The sequence below is a fragment of the Felis catus genome, chromosome B4 (genome assembly GCF_018350175.1).
Source record: "Felis catus isolate Fca126 chromosome B4, F.catus_Fca126_mat1.0, whole genome shotgun sequence".
NCBI classification, from domain to species: domain Eukaryota; kingdom Metazoa; phylum Chordata; class Mammalia; order Carnivora; family Felidae; genus Felis; species Felis catus.
Window position 1 is genome coordinate 92,615,128 of NC_058374.1, and position 16,128 is coordinate 92,631,255.

At 47.7% G+C, this 16,128-nt stretch overlaps 1 long non-coding RNA gene across 1 annotated transcript in view; it reads left to right on the forward strand.

The window, feature by feature from the left end:
• The window catches only part of LOC123386633, a 57,760-nt gene extending 42,192 nt beyond the window's left edge, over window positions 1-15,568 (forward strand). The window contains exon 3 of the long non-coding RNA XR_006600842.1: window positions 15,104-15,568. This is a non-coding gene — a long non-coding RNA (uncharacterized LOC123386633). The remainder of the gene's footprint in view (window positions 1-15,103) is intronic.
• The last annotated feature ends 560 nt before the right edge of the window (window positions 15,569-16,128 follow it).

Sequence of the window (16,128 nt, forward strand, 5' to 3'; positions counted from 1 at the left end):
TTTTGTTTTTTTTAATTTTTTTTTCAACGTTTATTTATTTTTGGGACAGAGAGAGACAGAGCATGAACGGGGGAGGGGCAGAGAGAGAGGGAGACACAGAATCGGAAACAGGCTCCAGGCTCTGAGCCATCAGCCCAGGGCCCGACGCGGGGCTCAAACTCCCGGACCGCGAGATCGTGACCTGGCTGAAGTCGGACGCTCAACCGACTGCGCCACCCAGGCGCCCCAAGGCTTCCTTTTGTTTTATGAAGATCCTAATGCTGACATGGCGGCTATTGAGACATTAAAGAAACAGTGAGAAAGCAAGAGGACCAGGGGACATTTAGAGAAGGAAGTTGGAGGTTGCCTTTTAGTGCACTCATTTCTGCACTGGCTGACGAAGCAGGCCCTGTCTCCAGTCCAACCCCGCTTCAGGCTCAGAAGCTAGAAGTGGCTCAGCAAGACTCTGAGTGGGAATAGACAATCTGCAGTTAGGAAATCTAGAAAGCACTGAGCATGGGGATTGGGAACTGGACAGGGTGAACTGTTACTCAAGGTGCAGTCAATTATGACCGCTTTCCGTTACAAATGAGCATAGGGAACAAAAGAGAGAGAGAGTGGGGCGCCTGGGTGGCGCAGTCGGTTAAGCGTCCGACTTCAGCCAGGTCACGATCTCGCGGTCCGGGAGTTCGAGCCCCGCGTCGGGCTCTGGGCTGATGGCTCGGAGCCTGGAGCCTGTTTCCGATTCTGTGTCTCCCTGTCTCTCTGCCCCTCCCCCGTTCATGCTCTGTCTCTCTCTGTCCCAAAAATAAATAAACGTTGAAAAAAAAATTAAGAAAAAAAAAAGAGAGAGAGAGAGAGAGAGAGGCAAACCAAGAAACAGACTCTCAGTTACAGAGCACAAACTGATGGTTACCAGAGGGGAGGTGGGTCGGGGGGTGCGGCGAAATAGGTGTTGGGGATTAAGGAGGGCACTTGTGGTGAGCACAGGGTGATGTATGGAAGGGTTGAATCACTAAATTGTATGCCTTACACTATGCATGCTTACTTACTGGAATCTAAATAAAAAGTTAAAAAAAAGAATGCTTTGAATGACATAAACACATTTCCTAGCATACCACGAATCTGCAGTAGGGGTTTGGTAGCATCGTGGAAAAATCAGGGCTTTAGAGCCAAACAGACCTGAGTCCCAGCTGTCCTTGTTACCGAGAATGACCCGTCATTTGGGGACAAATTCCAGTGTCCGGTGAGAGTCAGTCAGAAAGTTATGGGCCCCCTTCAAGACCACGGGCAAATAAGGGCTCACCCTGGAGGTTGTACCGACCTTAGACAAATGTGGTTAATATAACCGTGTTGACCTCAGCGTCTTTAGCTGGGAAATGGAGAGAAATGAGATAACTTATGCATAGCACCTAGTATCAAAATCAGAACTCCTTCATGCATTCAACAAATGTTTTTCAATACCGGTTATGCGCCGCCAGATACATCAATAAACGAAATGCACAAAATCTGTGCCTTTATCGACCTACCATCCAGTGGAGGTAGATAACCAGTAAATAACATAAGACAATTAAGGGAACGCATCTGACGACGAACATGAGAGAGGACAGGGAATGAGAGCTGGGGTTCTGAAACCCTTGCAAACAGCCTGGTCAGGGAAGGCGTCCCGGAGAAGATGACACTTGACAAGGGATGGAAGGGAAGAGTGGTGAGCTGTGCAGGCGTGTAATGGAAGAGCATTCCAGGCAGGGGAAGAGCAAACGCTAAGACTCTGAGGTGTCCTGCATATCTGAGCGAGCCCAGCAGAGCTGCGCTGGCGTGAGTGGCTGGAGTGCGCAAACGACGATGTGGGACAAGGCAGTTGCACAGACTGGTCAGGCTTTTGCTGTCACTCTCGAGACATTTTTTTTTTTTTGAGTCCTTCTTGTCACGGGATCGCTCTGATGGCTGCATGGAGGGCAGACCAAAGCAGGGTACGAACAGAAGCCAGGGGACCAGTTAGGACGTGGTTGCAAGAATCCGGGAAGGCGCCTGGGTGGCGCAGTCGGTTAAGCGTCCGACTTCAGCCAGGTCACGATCTCGCGGTCCGGGAGTTCGAGCCCCGCGTCCGGCTCTGGGCTGATGGCTCGGAGCCTGGAGCCTGTTTCCGATTCTGTGTCTCCCTCTCTCTCTGCCCCTCCCCCGTTCATGCTCTGTCTCTCTCTGTCCCAAAAATAAATAAACGTTGAAAAAAAAAAAAAAAGAATCCAGGAAGGAGACAAGAGTCATTTGGGCCAGGGTGGTGGCAGTGAAGGTGAGCCTTGAAATCCCACAGTATTATTCATGGAGGGGGTATGAGTTGTGATAAAAAGAGAGGAGGGCGCCTGGGTGGCTCAGCCGGTGAAGGGTCCGACTTCGGCTCAGGTGACGATCTTGTGGTTCGAGAGTTCGAGCCCTGCCTTGGTCTCTGTGCTGACAGCTCAGAGCCTGCTTCGGAGTCTGTGTCTCCCTCTCTCTCTGCCCCTCCCCCGCTCACACGCTGTGTCTCTCTCAAACATAAACATTAAAAAACTTTTCTTAAAAAATAAAGAGAGGAGTCAAGGATGACACAAACAATTTGGGCCTACGCAATGAAAAGCATGGGGGTGCCCTTTGCCGAGACGGGGCGTGGAGCAGGACGGTGGAGGCAAGGGGCATGAGAGTTTAATTCTGTAACTGAGTCTGAGATGCCTACTCAATGGACATGTGCGTGGAATTGTTGACAAGGCGGTCAGAGGTATGAAATAGATGCGGTTCGCGTACAGTTCCAGAGAGAGAGCCAGGCTTGAGGTGGAGTATATTTGAGAGCCATTAGCGTATGGATTTTATAGGCAGTGAGGAAAGAGAATAAAGAAAAGAGGTCCCCAAGCCCAGGAGACTGCCAAGGAGTTGTCAGGGCCATAAAAGGGAAACGAGGAGAGTGAGAGAGGGGGTGTCTTGGGGGTCTGGTGAGGAAACATTTCACGGATGAGGCGTGTCAGGGAGGCCCGGACTTAGCAAAGAGCGGGTCCTGGATGATCCTGACGGGGGTAGTTCCAGGGGAAAGAAAGGGAGTAAATCCCAAATGGAGTGCGTTCAGGAGAGAATGGCCAGGGAGGGGTGGGGGACAGCAAACACCGATGATCCTTTCAAAGACTTTTGCTCAAAAGCGGCGATCCTTGAAGGGTGGTGCCCAGAGATGCAGCTCCAGCCCGGCCTGGGACTTTGTTAGGAATTCACTTTCTTGGGCCCCATCCTGCTAGGTCAGAGGTTCCAACGGTGGGACTACCGGGAGGGTTTCCCGGGGACGGAACTACCAAGGACAAAACCACGACTGCTCTAGGAGTCACCATCTCTCCTGGAGATTTCCCATAATCTTTAGACCAGGTGGTCCTTCCCATAAAGCTTCTAATTCAGCAAGCCAGGAGCTTGAGAAGATGCGTTTGTTAACAAGTGTCCCGAATGTGTGTGTGTGTTTTTTTTTTTTATTAATTTATTTATTTTCGAGAGGAAGCGGGGAGGGACAAAAAGAGAGGAAGAGAAAGAATCCCAAGCAGACTCCGCACTGTCAGCACAGAGCCCGATGAGGGGCTCGAACCCACGAACCGCGAGATCATGACCTGAGCCAAAATCAAGAGTCAGACACTCAACTGACTGAGCCACCCAGGCGCCCCCCAAAAGGGTCTTGAATGAGGAAACCTTGGGGAGCTCTGTTCATTGGACCCACAAGTGTGAAGGACCTAGCCTGAACTTGTGACCTGACACAGAGGCCAATAAACACTCAGAATCTGGAGTCCTTTGATCTAGACTAATTTAGGTGTGGAGCTGGTTTCTTACAGTGGTTTCCGGTTTCAGTGCTACGTTAAACACCTGATGTGAAACAATATAACAATCTGGGTAAGTCTGGGGCATGGAGCTCGGGAAGAATTCAATTGAAATTTATTTATCAGCACTGTAATGTAGGCTGTCCCCAAATGCAAAACCTAGGCTTGAAAATGGCCCTGTGTACAAACAGTTGAGGTCGTGTCTGTCCCATCCCCTGCCCTCATCTGGGAGTTGCTGATGCCCTGGAAATTGCAGGAGTAAAGGAAGGAGACGGGTGATAAAATGCCAGAGCGGGGCGCCTGGGTGGCGCAGTCGGTTAAGCGTCCGACTTCAGCCAGGTCACGATCTCACGGTCGGAAGTTCGAGCCCCGCGTCAGGCTCTGGGCTGATGGCTCGGAGCCTGGAGCCTGTTTCCGATTCTGTGTCTCCCTCTCCCTCTGCCCCTCCCCCGTTCATGCTCTGTCTCTCTCTGTCCCAAAAATAAATAAACGTTGAAAAAAAAATTTAAAAAAAAATGCCAGAGCAGCTGAGGACAGTTGTCTTGGGGGGACGGGGTGGGGGGGGGTAGTTAGCCCCTTGGCCATACCCTCATGTGCTACTCTGCTGAAGGGGTTCTCTTGTTGGTACTCTTCTAGAAACATCATCCCTACACCTATTTAAGGGGCTAGCCACATTCTCACTATCATGTAAATTAATTAGGTTGGATATGGATGTCCTATGCTTCAGTTGAGGTCAGCTGCCACATGGATGGGGAAGGGGCAGAAGGAAGGAGGAAGGCCGTTTTTTACTGAGACTGTCTGGATAGGCCGGGCCAGGTGAGGGGATATGCCTTGAGGCCCCAGAGCAGCGAGAAGATAGAGGGCCCTGGGGAATTGCAGAGGTGAAACAGAACATGTGAAGAGAATAAACATGAACGTCACATTTCCTAAATTTATGCTGAGAATTTGTTCCCTGTACGGGGCTGGCAGTGGGTGTGTGGGAGAGACTAGGACTAGGAAGTCTGGGACAAGATGAGGAGACTTGCATTCCAGTAGAGAATTAATAAATAATCAATCCATTACAGACTGTGCTCATGTTATGAAGGGAACGACCAGATTGTGTGACAGAGTGTAGGGGATGGGGCACAGCCACTTTCGGTAATGTGGTTAGGGGAAGCCATTGGAGTGATATTTGAGCTACAACTTGAAGGACAAAAAGGATCCAAGTGAATGGTTAGGGATTTGGCCTTTCTGCTTGCGAGAACAGCATGTGCAAAGGCCCTGTGGAATAAGGAAGCATTGTTCCTCTGAAGAAGTATAAAGGAAAGCCAGTGCGGCTGGAGCAGTGAACGCCAGGGGAAGGCTCTTACAAGCTGTGGCTAGCAGGCTAAGGTAGGGGCTAGATGACACAGAACTTTGTAGGCAAGCTTCAGGATTTTTCTCTTTTTCCTAAGAGCCATAGGAAGTTATTGCGGATTGTGACTCAGTTACATTTGGGTTTCAGAAAGTTTGCTCTACGGCATGGAGAATAAGCCAGAGAGGGCATGAGTGAAAGCAGGGAGATGGTTAGGAGGCTATTGGAGTGTTTAAGTGATAGCTTGGCCTAGGAGTTAGCAGTAGAGACGGGGGAAAGGGGAGAGGTTCGAAGTATTGGGGCAGGACCATCCACAGACTTGATGATGGACCCAATACGGAGAATGATGGCCAAGGAAGTGCCAAGGATAACTCCTGGGTGTCTGGACTGGGTAGCTGGAGAGACAGTGGCTGCACGCCTCTGTTTACTTTTAATCTCTCCCCTCAGATGTGTTCTGTCTCATTTGTTTTTATTGTCTGACGAGTTTTGCTTCAGTGGTCCGAGAGGTCCTACACCCATAATTCAGCAGTCCGGCTGAATGATGCCACGCTGTGACTGGGGTAATAAGGAGGAGGGGTTGAGGCAAGGACAGGTCAGACGTCACACATCATACGTCAGCTTCCATCAAAAGCTGTTCCATCAAAACAGCTTTATTAAGATACATTTTATCTAACATAAGATTCACCCATTTAAATTGTACAGTTGAATGGTGTTTAGTATATTCACGGATAGGTACAACCATCAACACAGTCAATTTTATTTATTTATTTTTTAAATTTTTTTTTTTCAACGTTTATTTATTTTTGGGACAGAGAGAGACAGAGCATGAACGGGGGAGGGGCAGAGAGAGAGGGAGACACAGAATCGGAAACAGGCTCCAGGCTCTGAGCCATCAGCCCAGAGCCCGACGCGGGGCTCGAACTCACGGACCGCGAGATCGTGACCTGGCCGAAGTCGGACGCTTAACCGACTGCGCCACCCAGGCGCCCCAATTTTAGAACATTTCCGTCGCCCCCCCCAAAGCAATCCGATATCCTCTGGAAACCACCTTCTATCCCCCCGACCCCGTCCTCGGCCCTAGGCAACTGTCAATTTAATTTCTATCTCATAGATATTCTCCTCTGGACATTTCAAAGGAACGGAATCATATGGTCACACGTGGTCCTTTGCGGCTGGCTTCCTTCACTTAGCATAATGCCTTCAAGATTCATCCATATGGTAGCATATATTAGTCCTTCATTTCTTTTTATAGCCTGGTAACATTCCATTGTCTGGATATACCATATTTTGTTTATCCATTAATCCGTTGATGGGTATTTGGGTTGTTTCCACCTTCTGGCTATTTTAAGTAACGCTGCTATAAACATCCACGTACAAGCCTTTGTGCGGACACATCTCTCAGCATTTTTATAATCTGCCTGAACTCTCTGATCACATCCAGGGGAGAATTAGCAGCAGGGTGTCGGACGGGGCGAGGGAGCCCCACATTTGCCGGTGGAAGGCGAGAGTTTGCAGTTTTATGCCCATGAACCACAGCCTCTTGTTTGTTTTGCTACAAAGAGTTTCTTTGTTTTACTCCCACTACCTCTGTGCCCACTCACCATTTTCTCGCAGCTGATAAGAAAAAGGAGGAAGAGAGGGCAATTCAAGACCCTGCATTATTTAGCCATTTCTAATAATAAGTCTAAACTTCCCTCTGTCCACTACCCTTCCCTCATTCCCATGGATACCCTCGTGCTGTATAAATGTTCCTGTCGCTCCTGGAAGCTTACAAGTATTTCGGATACTATGACTGTGCTCACCCTCCCTCTCCGTTTCCTCCTCCCCTCGAGGGGACTTGACCACCTGCCAGGCGCACAGCAGAGCACCTTAATTCCTTCAGCACACGTTCAAGGGGGGCTCCTGTGTGTTCAGCTCGGGGCATAACTCTGGCCAGGGCTGGAGGACCGCAGCTGCCTCTTGGCTTTCTAGGGCGTTGGGAGGGGGTGCAGCTTTGGACTTCGGATTTCACCCCAAGTGCAGCGGAGCCTTAGTGACTATCTACATTCTCATCAGACTTTTACCGCATCTTCTGCCTGAACCGCCTCCTGCAGGGCTGGGGCCTTGAACCATGTGACCTCCCAGGGTGCTCGGAGGGGTGGCCCCTTGCGGAAAAACTGGCCTGGGGCCTCCAGAAGTTAGGCCCCGACAGCTTGCTGTTCCCGGTGCTCTAGCTACCGGTTCTCGTCCCTGCCGGCCTTCTGCATTTCTGGAACTCCCACCCAGACTGCCGTGCTGGGGCCGGTTTGTACCAGCTCCTGAGAACCCACTGCGCTGTCTCGTCCCAGTTCTGGGACCAGTCGTGTCACGTGGTAGCCTGAAATCGGCCGAGATAAGGGCTTGTGCTACTGAAATTGGCACGTGCTGTGAATCAGGGCTTTTGTTTTCCTCCCGGAGAGCCGGTTGTTAAATATTTACCAACATACAACCGCACAGAGGTCCTTGCTGCTTTGGCGTGGGGGGAAAGGGGCCATCTCCCTAGTTGGGATGGGCACCTTGGAATCTGAAGTTCATAAAAACTGGGAGGAAGGTCAAGAGTGTGAGACAAGAAGGACGAAAACAAATTTAAAGGGGCGCCTGGGTGGCGCAGTCGGTTAAGCGTCCGACTTCAGCCAGGTCACGATCTCGCGGTCCGGGAGTTCGAGCCCCGCGTCGGGCTCTGGGCTGATGGCTCAGAGCCTGGAGCCTGTTTCCGATTCTGTGTCTCCCTCTCTCTCTGCCCCTCCCCCGTTCATGCTCTGTCTCTCTCTGTGCCAAAAATAAATAAACGTTGAAAAAAAAAATTTTAAAAAATCCTCCCCACGGAGTTCCTTCCTCCTTTTCTTCCTTCCTTTCTTTTTCCCTCCCCCCCTCCCTTCTTGACTTAGATGCTTTATTGGTTAGTGATAGATAAATAAATAAATATGGGCTCCATTTGCCCATAACCAGCTGGACTGTTAAATGCAGGACAGACTCCTCTCCTCTCTCCTGCTCTCTCCTTCTCTCTCCTTCCTTCCTTCACTGCTTCGTTCCTTCCCACCATGTGCCCGGTCCCGTGAACTCTGGGATACAAAGCTGTGTAAATTGAAACACTGATCACATCGCTTCTTACAGTTGTCATCTCATGCACCCACGTCTTTGCTCACGAATCTCTACCTTCTGCACTACCAGACTAGGGATAACTGGGTCTCTGAGATGCTCGTCAGATCCTCACTCTTTGCTCCTTTTCCTGAGCCACCCGAGCAGCCTGACGCGGGCCATCCCGTGAGTCACTGTGATACTGTCTCATGTGAATTAAAAAGCTACTTGGCTTTGCTTTTCTTCCATCGTATTGTCATCTCGTGGGCAGGGCCTGTTTTATTCACCCTTGTCGCCTCAACTGTGGCCAGCATGCTGTAGGGAACGCATCTTGCTGAACTGGACATTCAAGGCCCTTAAGAAAGGGAGAAGAGGGGCGCCTGGGTGGCTCAGTCAGTTAAGCGTCCGACTTCGGCTCAGGTCATGATCTCGCGGTCCGTGAGTTCGAGCCCCGCATCGGGCTCTGGGCTGACAGCTCAGAGCCTGGAGCCTGTTTCGGATTCTGTGTCTCCCTTTCTCTCTGACCCTCCCCCGTTCATGCTCTGCCTCTCCCTGTCTCAAAAATAAATAAACGTTAAAAAAATAAAAAAGAAAGGGAGAAGAGAAATTGCATCTATAGAGCATCTAGAGTGTGCCGGCCATTGGGGTAGGCACTTGGTGTTTTATTAAGCTTAACTCTTAGCAAAGCGTAAGCACCCTGGTGGGCTCTTACTGAACATGAGAGCTATGGAAGCCGAGAGAAGGCACACGTAAACCAGACACGCTCAGAGAAAGCTTCCCTAAGGAGGCAATGCTCTCCTCCCGAGTGAGCCAACCCACAAAGGACAGGAGAGAGCGGAGAGCAGACGGATGATGAGTATGAAAGCTCAGAAATGTGCAATGGGCCAGTGAGTCTTGAGAGCTGGAAGTGGCTGCAAGAAGCTGGAACAGAGTGTGGAGAGTGCGTGCGTGGCGTGTGAAGCCTGTGCCAGCACGTCCGGAGACTGGGATGGGGCCAGGTGGGGGTCTGGTACTCAGCAGAGTCTGGGCTCTATGCAGATTAACTGCCTGACTCCGCATCCCAATCCAAAGGCGATGCTCTCAACCTTCTGCGTGGGAAACTCACAGAACACAGCTAGTATGGCGTCGTCTGCCAACACGTTTCATAATTCTAAGACCCACCGTGGTTTTTATCTCCGTGCTCCGAGTCTGAGAACAGAGTGCATCTTCCGGTTGTCGGTGCAGTCCCACAATCCCTGCACCTGGACTGAAAGTGAGGTCTTCCAGGGAGGGCTTGCCTTTGCTGGGGCGGATTATTGAGGACATCACCGACCCCAAACCTGTACCTTCTCTGCCTCAGCATTTGGGGGCTACCTTGGCAGTATAAATTCAGACTGCAAAGCCGCCTGAGCAGTTTGTAGTTCAAATTCTAACCGGGGAGATTTTCTTGCTGCCCCGTCGGCAATGTCTCCCCCTCCTTTCCTAAATGAGATGTCTCATTTATGCTTGCACCGGAGATATAACTGTTTGGTCTCCCAGCTTTGTGGAGGGGCTTCCTATTGATCTCCATGGAGGGGGCATTTTTCTTTTTCTTTAATAAAAATATTTTTTTAATGCTTATTTATTTTTGAGAGAGAGGGGGACAGAGCGTGAGCGGGGGAGGGGCAGAGAGAGGGAGACACAGAGCTGAGCTGTCAACACAGAGCCTGCCTTGGGGCTCGAACTCATGAACTGCGAGATCATGACCTGAGCCGAAGTCAGAGGCCCAACCAACTGAGCCACTCAGGTGCTCCGGGGGCATTTTTCTTTCTTAATGGCGCCTGTATGTTTTTTTTTTTTTTAATTTTTTTTCAACGTTTATTTATTTTTGGGACAGAGAGAGACAGAGCATGAACGGGGGAGGGGCAGAGAGAGAGGGAGACACAGAATCGGAAACAGGCTCCAGGCTCCGAGCCATCAGCCCAGAGCCTGACGCGGGGCTTGAACTCCCGGACCGCGAGATCGTCACCTGGCTGAAGTCAGACGCTTAACCGACTGCGCCACCCAGGCGCCCCACGCCTGTATGTTTTATAATCAACTTGGCTCGTCAGTGGATGCTCTCCTTAACACCCATGCTTTTCTGAAAGGAAAGTAAATGCTAAGGTGCTGTTAACTGTATACTACCCTATCCTTCTTTACCTGTGGTAAAACAGGGCTCAGTCTGGATAAAGGGTTTAACATGGACTTAAGGGGTTTTGTGGGAAATCTGAGGGTGCAGAAATCAGCAAAGGTGCCACTAGAGGTCAAGGTTGTTGACGCTGTTGATCTCAGGCAGGAGTACCTACACAGGTGGTTGCCTGGAAGCTGCTGGAATTCTTAGAAATCCTAGAGGAGCTTCAACAGTCTCAGTCTGCTGCGGCAAAGCTGATGATTCTGGAGAACTCTCTGGAAGCCCCTGGGAATCTCCTCTCTGCCTCCACATCAGCCTACAGCCGCTTCTGGAGAATAGGCACGGCTGTGCTTCACTTCCACTTTCCAAATGTCTGCAAGTTCCTCTCGTGGGCAAGCTCTAAGCTGGGCCGTGTAGAGAAGGGAATTTGTGAAACGTGGCAACCAGACTTAGAGGGGTGGCAACGCTGAGGTGACAACAGAGCGTCCAGCACACGGGGTAACTTATGCCTTTTCCTGAGAACAATCTGTCACTGTCATCTGAAAAGAAAGAAAAAAAAAGGCTGTTGGGGAGGGGGAACGTGTGCCTTTCACAGGTCCCACCAGCCTATTTCTGTGTTTAGGTTTTCCACCACCACTGTTGGTTAATGAGGACGCATGTGATTTAATGTTACAGAATCACGAAATGTATCTGCTTATGGGCCACGAAAACAAAATTCTGAGGCTCTCCAACAAGTAAGGCGTCTCACCTTCGGGCTTAGTTCCTGTCTGGAACGGGAAGTGGTGTGCGAGGAGGTAGGGGGAAAGGTCAGTGAGCGCTGCTGAGTATTAGGACCCGAAAAGGCCCTGAACGATCAGTAGATAAATAGCAACAGGGTTGGGGGCACCTCCTTCCAACCAGCATTTCTGGAGCACCCTCTCTGCAGACAGGTCTATGTTAGCCTCTTAAAGGGTACAAGAAAGAAATATGCCGTATGACCTTGCCCTTCTAAGGGTTTATAGTTGAGTTGAGCGGGTACAGGAAGCAACCCTGCCTCTGTGTCTTGCCTCTTTCTCGAGGAGCGCCCTTCTGGTGATCTGGCCGGGAATGTGGGAGGGAGGCTGGCACATCAGGGTGGGGGAGCCAGCCAGGAGGGTCTCCATATCCGGAGCCCAGGGAAAGCCAGTAAGTTTCTCCCGCCCCAGAAAGGAAAGTCTGTGATAGAGGTTGATGCAATTGTCACAGCCACGCCCCCCAACCTTAGTCAGATTTCTCATGCAACAAAAGAAGGAGGGAGCATATGACTGACTGGAAACCTTCCTTAACAAGACACTTGCTATGACCCGCTGCAAAAGTAGAGTCCTCCCTGCCGTGGTTAGGCATCGATATATTTAGCATTGTCCTAGGACTGCGGAGGTAATCTGTACCCTGAGCCCCACTATTATTTCTATTTGGTATTTATTTTTGTTTTTGCCTGATTGGGTTGCTTTTGAAAATCACATTTGGTTTGGAGATTCGTGAGCAAGAACAGAGAAAGAAGCTGTGCTATTTTTCTATCTCCTTACCTGTTTTCCTGAGCACTTGCAGAAATAAATAACCAGAGGCTCTATACCAGGAGTCTGCAAGCTACATCCTGTGAGGGAAATCTTGCCTGCCACCTGCTTTTATAAATAAAGTTTTATTGGAACAAGCCAGGCTTATCCATTTACATACTATTTCCACACTGAGTTGAGTAGTCATAAAAGAGATCTACATGGCCCACAAAGCCTAAAATATTTACTGTATGGCCTTGGATAGAAAAAAAAATTGTCATTCCTTGATCCTTAGGAATGTAATTTCTTAATACAGTAACTCAATTGCAGTTAAACAATCTTCCCTTTTAAAGGTTACCTTCTTAACCCCTCACTCTTTTTCTTGTGAAATTCATCTTTTGACATTGATTTTGATCAGACTTGGGTCCTAATCACAAGTCTACATAGGACATCGGCCCACAGCTGAACAGAATTAAAGAACAAAAATGTATTTACAGAATCCACAGAATTCCTTCCCCTAATTCGCTTCCCCCAATATGTGCTAACGACTGAACGTTAAACATGTTGAGTTTTTAACAAGAACCCACAAGGAGGAGAATCAGAGTAATTGTAAACCAAAATCATACTAGCGCTATCACTTGTAAATCTCAAATGCATAACCTCGTCAAAGTGGAGAGAATTCATTTCACGGTAGGGAACACGGCTCCAAGTTGCAATTAAGCTAATTGATCATTTCAACTGTTTAGTCTACTCTGCTTGATGAAAACAATAATGGGAGAGATTACCTAGCAGATGCGTAAGTTAATCATAAACGTCTCCTGGCTTCCCATTTTCTAAGGGCATAGTGTGCCTTTCTGGTTGGGTACCACACAGTAGGTGACTTGAGCCTGCCATCAGAGTGTGCAGCTCTCTTCCAAGAGCACACAAGAGTATAGAATGCTTTTTCTGCTTGAAAGTCAGACTAGTGCTGTCTCATAGACACTGGCACTAAAGGGTATTGTTTGTGAACGTGGCAGGTGGACATGTTCCCCGGGTGTTCTAGCCCCTGCTAGACCTCTGGCCTCACTGCCCACCGCTCGCTCCGGTCACACTGCTCTTGATGGCGGTCCTCATGAGCGTGACAGTGTGCCCATGCCTTTGCACTTGGAGTTCTTGCACTCGTTACTCTCTTCTTAAATATCTGCCTGGCTCCCTAATGCCTCAAGTATCTGCTCAAATGTCCCCTTAATAGAGACGCTTTTCCTGACCATCCGTCATAATAGATCATCCTGCCTTCTCTCTATCACTCTATTCTCCTTAATTGCTTTTTCTTTCCTAGCATTTATTGCCATGTAGCATTTATGTGTTTGCTTCGTACTGTTTCCTCCCTTGAGAGCAGACACTTTGACACTTGGATTTATTCACTGACAGATTACTAACTTCTAGAACTTATACTTGGCACATAGTAGATACTCAGTAAAGGTTTTTGAATGAATGAACAGGTGTTTGTGTGTGTAGTGAAGCTTGCTTTTTATTCAGAGGGGGAGAACAATAGGTAGCATCTGGTCTTATGCTTACTAAGTGTTCCAAATGGAGATGTGTCAATCTCCATTCCATCAACAGCGCGCAATGAAGCTATTAACAACACACATTCGGTTCAAAGATAGACCTGAGTTCAAGTCTTCACCCTGCCTCTTCAACTCTCCATTTCTTCATCTGTAAAATGGATGTAATAGTATTAGTCATTTAGAACTGTGGGCTGAATTATTTGTTGGATTAAAGGAGACAATAAATGTAAAGCGCTTACTTGACAGATAATATGTATTTTAAAACTCTACCTTCATCATTTCACACATATTTCAATAATGCACATGCTTCAGTTCAAGGGGACTATCACCAGATTCCTCAATCTGGATCAATATTGTATAACTAAGTACTGATATGGAATCTTCACTATGGGTTATAAAGAAACGATTACAGGGATTAAATGGTAAATCACAAGTAATATTATGAGGCTAGGAGCAAACCGGGAATCAGTGCAGTGGAGGGGTCATGTGTTTGGTATTTCTGCTCTACCGAGAATTTTTAAAATATATTTAGCCAAATTAATCAGCCTTTTCCCTTATGACTTTCAATTTTTGATTCATACTTGAAAAGGCTTTTCCCACTCCAAGAGCGTAAGTACATTAATATATGATTTTCTCATAAAACTTTTATGATTACTTTTTGCATTTAAATCTTCGATCCCTCTGGAATTTATTTTGATAGATGAAGGGTTTTTTTTCTTCCCAAAATAGCTATCAGTGTATCCTTAATTAAATAGTCCAGTACTGCAGTTTTCATAATTTCATAAATTTCATAATTTCATAACAATGCCTTTCAATATCTAGTAGAGTTAACTTTTTTTTTTCAGCTGGGAACAAGCCTTTGGTGGCTTCATTAGCACCATGTTGATTTCACAGAAAAAATTTTATCATTACGCTATCAAATCCTTCTGCCTACGAACAAGAACTATTTCTTTTTATTTGGCTGCTTTTGTGCCTTTAAGAGAAGTTTTAAAAATATAATTTTTTAAAATTATAGCCAGCGTTTTGTGGTTGCCAACTAGAGAATCTAATTGCAGCTAACTTAATCAAATCATATATTTAAGTTCATGTAGTCAATAGGAAGACCAGAGAATCGGGCTGAAAAATGAGGTAAGACCACGAAAAAATTACACGACTGTTAAAGGTATCACGGCTGGAATGAATGAACCTAAAAACATTTTCTTTTGTCTTCGTATCATTCTTTTCAGCAATGTCCTAAGAGAACGTGATTGGCTAAGCTTGGGATACATGCCTTCCCCTAGGAGGCCTGAGGCGGTGAAAAGAAGGAGTGGGTAAATCAGATCTCAGGGCCCCTTTGAGAGGGCAGAGTGCCTGGATTAACCATGTCACCAAGACTGAATACAATTTTAGGGAGAAAACTTTCACAGAAGAAACAGGATTTGTAGAAAATGGAAATTGCCCACTCTCAGGAGAGAATAGACATGTATCGAGATGCTGCGTCAGGCTGGTGAAATATAATTTTGTTTAAAAAAAAAAAACCATTTAATTCTAATTGTTTTCCTTTGAAGGTATTTGAATCCCCGAGGAGATTGAGATTGTTAGGAACATTCAGTGATGTGCCCAGTTTTACCCAAGTATAAAATGGTCGCTGTGGGATTAGAAACCAGCCGTGCTTTATTCAAACCTTACCCTATTTGTCTTTCTTGCAGGGACAGGTAACCACCAAAGGCTCTACGGTGGAAATAACGCGGTGAACAAACAGTGAGCAGGAAGGAGGTTTGGCAGCAGGCAGTGAGATCCATCCAGCTAACAAACTATAGCGCAGGGTTGGTCTCCAATGCTAGAATATGTGGGTACCAACTATTGATTCACTAATATATCCATTTGCTAAACAAATGCATGCTGATTCTTGCTATGCGACGCCATTATATTGGAAGGATAGATCTAGACATTTGCTCATTTTTCGATTTGCTCAACCAGTATTATTAAACAGCTACTATGTACCACATACTGCTTTCGGTTTGGTATGGAAAGTGTATGGAAAATTGCGCGGTAATCCCAGAAATGTACCCTATCTGCTCTTTGGATGGCGCCGTAAACTGAATTCTCTCAAACGCTCAAAATTCATAGGCTGAAGCTCTAAGCCCTAATGTGATGGTATTTGGAAATGAGGCTTTGGGGAGATAATCCGGTTTAGATGAGGTCAAGAAGGTGAGGTCTTCAGGATGGGATTAGAGTCCTTAAAAGAAGATGCAGTAGAGAACTTGCTCTCTCTCTCTCTCTCTCTGCCATTAGTGAATCTATGGAGAAGGGAGCAAATCAGGGAGGGAGTTCTCAACAGACACTGACCGTGCTGATACTTTGATCTTGAATTTCCAGTCATCATAACAGAGGGAAAAGAAATTTCTGTCATTTAAGCCACCCGGTCCATGGTATTTTGTTATATAGCATCCTGAGCTGACGAATGTAGGTGTTGGTCTAGTTTTTTGCTTGAAGAAGGCATGTGTCTAAAATCAGACATTTTGCTCATTGATGACTAGCCTGAATATTTAAAACTTTGATGGTGGAGGGGCGCCTGGGTGGCGCAGTCGGTTAAGCGTCTGACTTCAGCCAGGTCACGATCTCGCGGTCCGTGAGTTCGAGCCCCGCGTCGGGCTCTGGGCTGATGGCTCAGAGCCTGGAGCCTGCTTCCGATTCTGTGTCTCCCTCTCTCTCTGCCCCTCCCCCGTTCATG